Source organism: Clupea harengus, chromosome 19, assembly GCF_900700415.2.
Source record: "Clupea harengus chromosome 19, Ch_v2.0.2, whole genome shotgun sequence".
NCBI classification, from domain to species: domain Eukaryota; kingdom Metazoa; phylum Chordata; class Actinopteri; order Clupeiformes; family Clupeidae; genus Clupea; species Clupea harengus.
Genome location: NC_045170.1, coordinates 25,330,676 through 25,339,664, shown reverse-complemented (window position 1 = coordinate 25,339,664; position 8,989 = coordinate 25,330,676). Strand labels below are relative to the sequence as shown.

Sequence of the window (8,989 nt, the reverse complement as noted above, 5' to 3'; positions counted from 1 at the left end):
ATCCCATTTAGTTCACATAGTCTACTGATATGCTGGATGTGTTAAGTTTTTTGAGAAAGTGTACATGGTATTGAGCCAAGTGTGAAAATGATTGGAAAAAACTGTAATGGTCTCACTTTCTGAAGCTTGTCACCTGTCTGCTATCCTTGGGTTTGAACAGGGTACGTATCTGCATAACTCCTCATACCTATTTTGTGGCATGGTGTCTGCCACATAGGACACTTGTAAGGCTGGATCAGATGAACAGTAGTCAAGATAAGAGGGTAAATGATGGATATCCATGAGGATGTTTATTCCCACAAACACCTTCACCTCTTCCACAAATGTATTGCACCAGGATGCATTTCAAGAGGCATAGAGGTTGGTGTTTTCCACCAAATTAGCAAAAATGTTGGTTATCTATATGGTTTAGTAGTGTTAATATTTAAATATTAAGTTTAATATGTGTTTATTTATTTACAAAATATAAAACAAATACTAATTAAATACATTAAGATGATATTAAATGTAATAAATAGGTCTGCAGTACCGTTCAAAACTTATGAATTTGAACTTCAGGGTGTATGTAAAGCTATGTATTTTAATATTTGTAGATGTCAGTAATACATATTTGATATCATATTAACAAACAATTTATGCCCTTTCAAACAAAAGAAACTTGTAATTGTAATTTTTCTTTTGTTTTCTAACTGTAACTGTTTGTTTACAGAATAACAAAAAATACAGGAATTCTCTGGTTTTCGCAGTAATATGCTGCAGTGTTCTAGAATTCTATTGGGGTATAGAGGGTTAATCATGTTAATATATTCAGTGTTGGAGAAAAGAGAGGTCACATTGTAAACTGGGGAAGAAAATGGTAAATACTGATTCATATAAAGTGTGAAAACTGCACTAAGCTGTGCCTCTCTCTGCAGGTGTATCCAAGCTTCTGGTCAGTTCTATGGAATCTCACATTACTCAAGGTCCTCTATTCTGGTCCATGATGCACTACCTCTTTTTTTTACCTCTCCACCACACAGGAAGTGAGGCCTGCAGTCATAGCTACTGTATGTTTGAAATGGACGTGCTAGATGCCTCATCAACACCCCCCCTATATACACAGACTATGCACACACATTTGTACTTATTGCATATGACTTTCTTACTCAACAGCAAACTAGGACTGACTTAATCTCTTGAGCCTAACCATGAACCATATTCTCAAATTTAAATGGCCCATTGTTTACAAAGTGGTGGGTTTCTATGAGCAAATGGGCTATTAGAGCAGTTCAAAGTGGAACAAGAAAACAGCAGATTACTTAAATTGTGAATGTTTATTTCAAAAGCCATATAGTGTTGTATGACCCAGTGTGAATTACCAGTGTTTATTTCCCCACCCCCTTCCCCACCCCCTTCCCCTCCACTTCCCTGAAACGCTAGGTATAAGGCCACTGACATGTAAAAGCTCTCAGGGGCCTGCTGTGTAATTACACCTCCACAGCACACACACACACACACACACACACACACACAGCACACAGACACAGCACAAAGGTCTAATAATCAGGCACAGATGATCAGAAGCATGGCCTGCGCCGGTGAAAGGCGGCGTGGCTGAAATGTAATTAAAAAGGGCCCTGAGTTTACGGCAGGAGATCGCACATACCACGCACCGCCTTTATCAAGCGCACATGACATTTGAACCCCAAGCTGTTAGTCTGGAAGCTCTGGCGCCGTGGAAATGCAAACAGGCTCAATATGAGGCGGCCCTTTCCTTCGCACATCATTCCAACTTTAAATACGGTTTTGGCTAATGACTTTCCTGTGCTATTGTGACACGGGGGCATGAGTCAGTGGGGATGAGGGGGCAAGAAAAAGCAGTTTCTTCGATCTGTAAACAAATGGTATTGCCAACACTGTCATGAAGTCTCAGTCTAGACCCTAGACTCTCTGATGGTGGAATGAGTTGTGAAAAAAACTCACCCCCTTCTCTCACACCTCTCATGCTAGAACATTTTTTTTTCTCATTTTTTGCATTATTGTAGAAGCTTGGCGACTTGTTAATTATTGTTTTTCAGCTCCCTACAATGGCTCAGTGTTTTTATCTGGTCAAATAGGGAACTCATCATGCCACACTCAAACAATGTTTACCTTTTTCCAGTAAATTCTTACTACCACTGCACTCCACTTCATACTGGTGTCTAGAAAAGAGGAAATGTAAACCTTCCTTTAGTTGTGAGTTGTGGCTTGAGATAATCTATTGCCAGTACTGGACAGAGTTTCATAAATGCATGACCTGTTCAGGCTAGGAGTGGGGGCAGCTAATGCTACTTGCCGTGTGGTGTGCACAGTGCAAGCTTCTGAGGGGCTTATGGAGACTAACCCTGATTAGCCTGTATGCTATGCGGATGGAGTTATGGAAATGGGGAAAACTCTGGCTTCTCTGAAGCCCTCGGTGCATGTCTGCCCTTTCTCCTCAGCCTATTGAACAGCTTGATGGTGGTGCTGGGAGGTATTTGGTGTTTGGCAGGCATGGATTTATGTGTGTGTGTGTGTGTGTGTGTGTGTGTGTGTGTTTGTGTGCAAGAGAGAGAGAGTGCAAGAGAGAGCGAGGGCGAGAGAGATATCCTTTATATCCTCTGACATTCATTGTCAAGTGGAATATTCTATCAGATCCGTTGGTATATATCCCAGCTCCCACACCAGCCATTCTCCGAGATGCAGCCTCCCTCACGACCCAAGAATGCGTTCAATCCTGTGGATGTTGAATGTTGTCAGTGAAGAGAAATAATGTCATGGATTACCGATCTGTGTGTGCATCATGCCTCTGCACAATGAAGACAGTGAAGATGTCAAAATCACAAAACAAAGACTCTCTTTCGCATGCGCGCGCTCTCTCGCTCAACACCGCCCGTCTCCATATCTCTTTTCTTCCATGTCCAACATCCGAAGGAGGTTTCTCCTTGAGACCTTGGGGAGCATTTTCCTGCCCAGCCCTCACACAGGCATCAGGGGAGGGCGGCCAACGCTGTTGCTGAGACAACTGATCCTGGGGGTTTACGTGGACCACACAGGGCTCTGTGGGTTGAGAATCTAATCTACTATGTCTGGTCGGTGTATTCTTTTCAAGGCTTTTTGAAAGCAACCAGTGGTGATGAACCTAGCAGCCTGGTGGATGTGCCTTCTCCTGCATTCCCACATGAACCATCGCTGTAGCGTTTCTGGGCATAGAGAGAATGATACCATTAAAGCCTTTTCAGTGGGAGCTGAATGGATGAGTATTTTGGGTTGTGTTGGTTTCAGGTTGGGTACATGCATGTGAATAAGTAGGTCAATCTCCAGATTTTCAGCGCCACTGTGTTCTGTCCCCATTCCCACTCCTCTCCCAATATCAACCTGTACCCCGTCACGTCATGCTGTCACATGTGCCCTCTCAGCGTTAACCCCCTCTGTGTCTCTCTACTGTCTCACCCTCTGTGTCTCACCCTCTGTGTCTCACCCTCTGTGTCTCTGTGTCTCTCTACTGTCTCACCCTCTGTGTCTCTGTGTCTGTCTCACCCTCTGTGTCTCTGCTGTCTGTCTCACCCTCTGCTGTCTCACCCTCTGTGTCTCACCCTCTGCTGTCTGTCTCACCCTCTGTGTCTCACCCTCTGCTGTCTGTCTCACCCTCTGTCTGTCTCACCCTCTGTGTCTCTGCTGTCTGTCTCACCCTCTGTCTGTCTCACCCTCTGTGTCTCACCCTCTGTGTCTCTGTGCCTCTGTGTCTGTCTCACCCTCTGTCTGTCTCACCCTCAGCTGTCTCACCCTGTGTCTCTGTGTTCATTCAGGCTGTGGCTGAGGGCTGGTTTCCTCTGGTGCTGGATCCTCTCTCATGGCCCTGCCATAGCACCCGCACCAGTGCCAACATCAACACTCGCTCTGCCACAGTTGATGTGTCCCGTTGGCATCATTACGCTGGCACGGACACGTGCTGCATGCTTTTTTGTGTTCCTTCGAGTCGTCTGTTATCTTGTTCAGCTTGCTCATGCAGTGAGAACATGTGTTTTTCCCTTCCACAGAAATGCATTTGCTCCTTCTGAAAAGTTTGGCAGTGATAGGGAAGGAAGAGGCTGTTAGGCTCGGAAACAGGCTTTTATGGCAAAGCTGAAAGAGTTAGCCACATGAAAAATCAGTGTGTCTCAAAAGGTAAGAACTGGACAGCGGCTCAGGAAAGATTTAGTGCACTTACAACACAGGCCTGAAAAGAAATCATTCACCTCATGTTTTTTTTTATCTTCAATTTTGTACCTTTTTATTAACTTGAACATTTTCCAAATGGACCAGCAGTTGTAAAATAAAATGTACCACAGAGGCTTTCCTAGAAGCCATCATGTTAGGATGTGATCCATTAAGTGTGAGGAGTGCTTGTGCTGGGCGGTGGGAGAGGGGCGAGAGCATTGTGCAGTGGGAAGATTACCCAGAAATTACTCTGGCATTCACATTAGCCCAGCAAATGGCTCCACTGCATTTTACAAGGCCTCTGCCTCAAAAACGACAAAAACAACAAACCAGAGAGGGAGGGATGAAGAGTTAAATCTTTCAGTCCTGACAGAACTGGGGGGTGGCGTGGGGGGTTGAGAGAGAGAGAGAGAATATACGCCTCCAACTGTGTTTCTCATAAGTTTATTAAAAGCTTAGCCTTGCTTTGGTCACAACATTCTTATTGTAGCATGTTGCTTTCTTTGGACAAAGGGTCTTTTCAGAAAAGCTGGAACAGTGATTAAGAGACCTGCAGTCCATTACAGCTAATCACCAATAATAAAACAAATCCATGGTCAGATCAGTACTCATGCACACTGCTTAGTGAGCCACGCACAACAATGAAACAAAGTCTGCTATTTTCTTTGGTCTTTCGGTGGGAAACACAGAGGAGAAGAAATGTGAATATTTAAACATTGTTCAAATCACTAAACTCATCGCTCCAAAGTTCTGGAGTGGGAGCTGAAACCTCAGCATTTCATATTGCAGGTTATGGAAGGACTTCATACATTTGAGGTTTTGCTATGATCAAATTCACCAGACTGTGACTTCAAGTGCTTTAAATAAGTAACTTCCACAAAATGTTTCATAATTGCCAATAATAAAAGAGAATTGGCAATTTGGAGCATTACTGTAGTCAAGATGTCAGGCTATTGAAACCCCTGTGCTCAATGGTTAAACACATTTGTAATGAGAATTCCTTCTCAGATGAAGAGAACACTTATTCTTTACAGTGACAATTGCTCCACTCTCCACTCTTTTCTTTATGAAATTCCAATTCTAATAAGCTGTACCTTGTCACATCAGAAACGGATCAGGTTAACTTGCAATGTTACCCTGCTCTTATATTAATGTAGGTGCTGCCCCCTAGTGGCTTGAGTGTGTGCTACAACCAAACCAAATAATGTTTGGAGTGAAATATGAGTGTGTGTGGCCATCCAGACATTAATTAATGATCAATGGGACAGTGTAAAAATATCATACGCTCTGATAAAAGTCGGTGCATGCAGGTCCAGTTAGCCAGTACTTACAGCAACAGCCAAAGCACTGTTTTGCAATGTAGTGTTTTGTTGCTTGCAAATCTTCCAAATTGATAACGTGAACATCAAAACATTACTTTGAAATCCTGAATTTCTCCAAATGATATTTTCATATATTTTTTTGTTGTTTTAAATGACCTCATTTGTTTACCTGCTACCTAATTTGGTATTAGTGATTAAAATAATCTGTGATGTCAGTTATCTTTCTATGAGTCTTTATATACAGTGGCAACAGTGGTGAATTGCTACTGATGTTAAACCCAGCAGTGTCTTCCTTGACCTTAAATCAAATGCCTTTTGTCTAAAATGGTTGTATTTATTTGGAGTCAGTGGTGATTGACAGAAGTCTGAGAATATCCTGCTACTGAAATAGATCAAAATAAGGCCACCAGCCTGTCATTAGCACTCTGCTAGCAGCACTGGCTAATTTGATCTATTTCCTGTGGACACAGATAGGTTGTCTCTGAGCCACTGTCATGAGGATCACTGACTGACTCTCATATCTTCAGCTCCCACAGCTCTTTATGAAGGAGAGCACTGGTAGCATTGGATACACATTCATGACTGCACATGCCAGGTTGTGTGCTCTGCCTTTCTCTTTTGACTTCCTTTCTTTCACTCCTTCCAAACACCTAGCTATAGATCTCTTCCTCTCTTTGTCTCTAACACACACAGGAATACATTTTCATACCAAACCCCAGACACATCCAGCTCTGTCTATGGGCGTGTGGTGAAGAGCAGGGGTTATGGTTGGCCCGCTTCATTTGACGTCATGCTCAAGCAAATGAGTCATGAGGCAGTCGCAATGGTGGCGTGCGATGCTCCTTGGCACCTGGCCAGAAACGTAGACGCTTCAGCTAGCCTGTTGATAGCTAATCCAGTCTTAATCAGCTGCTTATGCAAGGGCCTGTGACTTCATAGATGGTGGGAAGAGATACCTGCTATTGTGAACCAGGAACGCTGTGCACTCCCTAAAATCTGAGAAAGAGAGAGAGAGAAAGAGAGAGAGAGTGAGTGAGAGAGAGAGAGAGAGAGAGAGAGAGAGAGAGAGAGTGTGAGAGAGAATGCAGGGAATGATAAATAAATACGCTATTAAAGGACAGGCTATTGAAGGTCAGACTTCCCCCCAAGGTTCTGTTGGAAGAAAGAATGCTGTTTGGACTTAATTAGAAGGTCACGGCTAAAGTCACTCAGACTTATCTACAAACCATGGGGTCGCTTCCCTTCTGCTTTTTACAGCACTAGAATGTGTGTGCTTATCTGTGTGTGTCTGAGAGAGACAGTGTGTGTGTGTGCTTATCTGTGTGTGTCTGAGAGAGACAGTGTGTGTGTGTGCTTGTCTGTGTGTGTCTGAGAGAGACAGTGTGTGTGTGTGCTTGTCTGTGTGTGTTTGAGAGAGATAGTGTGTGTGTGTGTGTGTGTATGTGCGCATCTGTGTGTGTTTGTGAGACACAGTGTGTGTGTGTGTGTGTGTGTGTGTGTGTGTGTGTGTGAATGCATAAATGTGGTTAGTGAAGACGAGACTGACAAATTAAGTATGCAAAAACAAATTAAGTATGCAAAAAATGATCTTTACTTGTGTCTTGTTTGTCCACATAGTTTTAATGTACATGTACAGTATTTACATCGTTTTCATTTACACAATGAAGGATTTTCAGTTTAACCTTTTGGGTCTAGCCTTGAGGTTCGGTCGCAAGTACATCATTCACAGTGCAAAATGAACTTTGTGCACTTCTGTCAGTATCATTTATGAGCTATTATCATCTGGCATTTGAAGTCATGGTCAGCCTGTCAGAGAAAATGCATTTTGTGCTGAAAGGACTTTCAGAGAAAAAGTAACGCATAAACGGGAAAATAACTTTTCATTCCATCTGAGGTTCAACTGCGCGTAATGGAAGGGGAAGAGAGAGCTTCCAGTCGGTAACTCAACACAGTTGGCCTGTGACTGTGGGTTTGTGAACAGTGAAAGTACAAAACCCACACACACACACACACACACACACACACACACACACACACACACACACACACACACACACACACACACACTGAAGCAAACCATTCCCAGATGTCCATCTCTCTCTCTCTTTCTCTCTCCCCTCCCTCGCTGTACTGAAACACCAAGGTGTTGAGTCATACGACTTCTCACAATGCAGCTCACCTGAATCTGTTCCTCATACTTAATTGAAGCACTCGCACAGTTCAAGACCGAGGCACAACCAATGGAAGGCTGAGACAACACACAACAGCCATCAACACCATCTCTGGGTGTCGACATGAGCCGTGTAGCAGGCAGACTGTGCTAGGTCTGCTCTCACTGTGCTAATATATTGCTACCATTGATATGCTATACGTGCCAACAAGTGCTATGCTGTCTGTCTTTAACTGCCAACACTATGTGTCAGTAATTGCAATCGGTTATCGTTAAAAATAACTATGAATCTAATACCGTCGTCATCTAATCACTAACACTATCTATAGATGTAATGTCATTTGTAACGGCCATGCTACTTAAGAGGACTCAGCTGAATGGGGGCTGGTGTTACAGCAGGAGAGGGATGTCAGTGGTGTGCTATCAGCTGAGCTAGCTGATGGCTAATGGTCCCTCGTGCTCAAAGGGTCAAAGAAGGGCGCGACACATGATACGGCCTCCTCAAGCCCCACTCAACACCGCAGGGTGTGAGACAGTTTGATAGAGAGGGAAAGAGAGAAGGGGAAGGAGAGAGAGAGAGAGAGAGAGAGACTGAGAGAGGGTTGTGAGGTTGAGGTGAACACATGGTGAACCTGATATAGAGCAACTTACAGTGTGAGTATTCATGCACAAACATAAAGAATCACACACACGGTTTCTCTGTGCTGAATGAGACATAACCCAACAGTGGTGTGTGTGTGTGTGTGTGTGTGTGAGGGTGTGTGTGTGTGTGTGTGTGTATGTGTGTGTGTGTGTGTGTGTGTGTGTGTGTGTGTGTGTATGTGTGTGTGTGTGTGTGTGTGTGTGGGTGTGTGTGTGTATGAGTGTGTGAGAGTCAATGATAGCCTCTGGCCTGCAGTGTGTGTGTGTGTGTGTGTGTGTGTGTGTGTGTGTGTGTGTGTGTGTGTGTGTGTGTGTGTGTGAGAGTCAATGATAGCCTCTGGCCTGCAGTGTGTGTGTTGTGTCTGTGTGTGTTAGCTAATGTGTTGTGAATCCTGAGGTCTGGCCTGATGTGAGTCATCACAGCGATGCTGCAGCTTGACATTAGAGCTTTGGCTCTTTCTTTTTTCATTCTGGAGTTTCTCTTCATTTCCTTCAGACCCTCGAAGTGTGGTGTGTGTGTGCTGCTCTTAGAGTGAGCAGTTCATTAGCACCGAATGTCTTCTTCCTCCGTGCACACACACACACACGCCGGCTGAACGCATGAATGCCCTTAAAACCACCACAGAACCGACAGTACATTGCGCATGAGGGCACAAAC

The 8,989-nt window shown here is 44.0% G+C and overlaps 1 protein-coding gene across 1 annotated transcript in view; it reads right to left on the bottom strand.

The window, feature by feature from the left end:
• Positions 1 to 8,638: 8,638 nt before the first annotated feature.
• trib1 (tribbles pseudokinase 1) overlaps positions 8,639 to 8,989 on the bottom strand; it is a 6,517-nt gene continuing 6,166 nt past the window's right edge. The window contains exon 3 of the mRNA XM_012836036.3: positions 8,639 to 8,989. This exon is cut by the window's right edge and continues 650 nt beyond it. The gene's annotated coding sequence lies outside the window, so the exon portion shown is untranslated.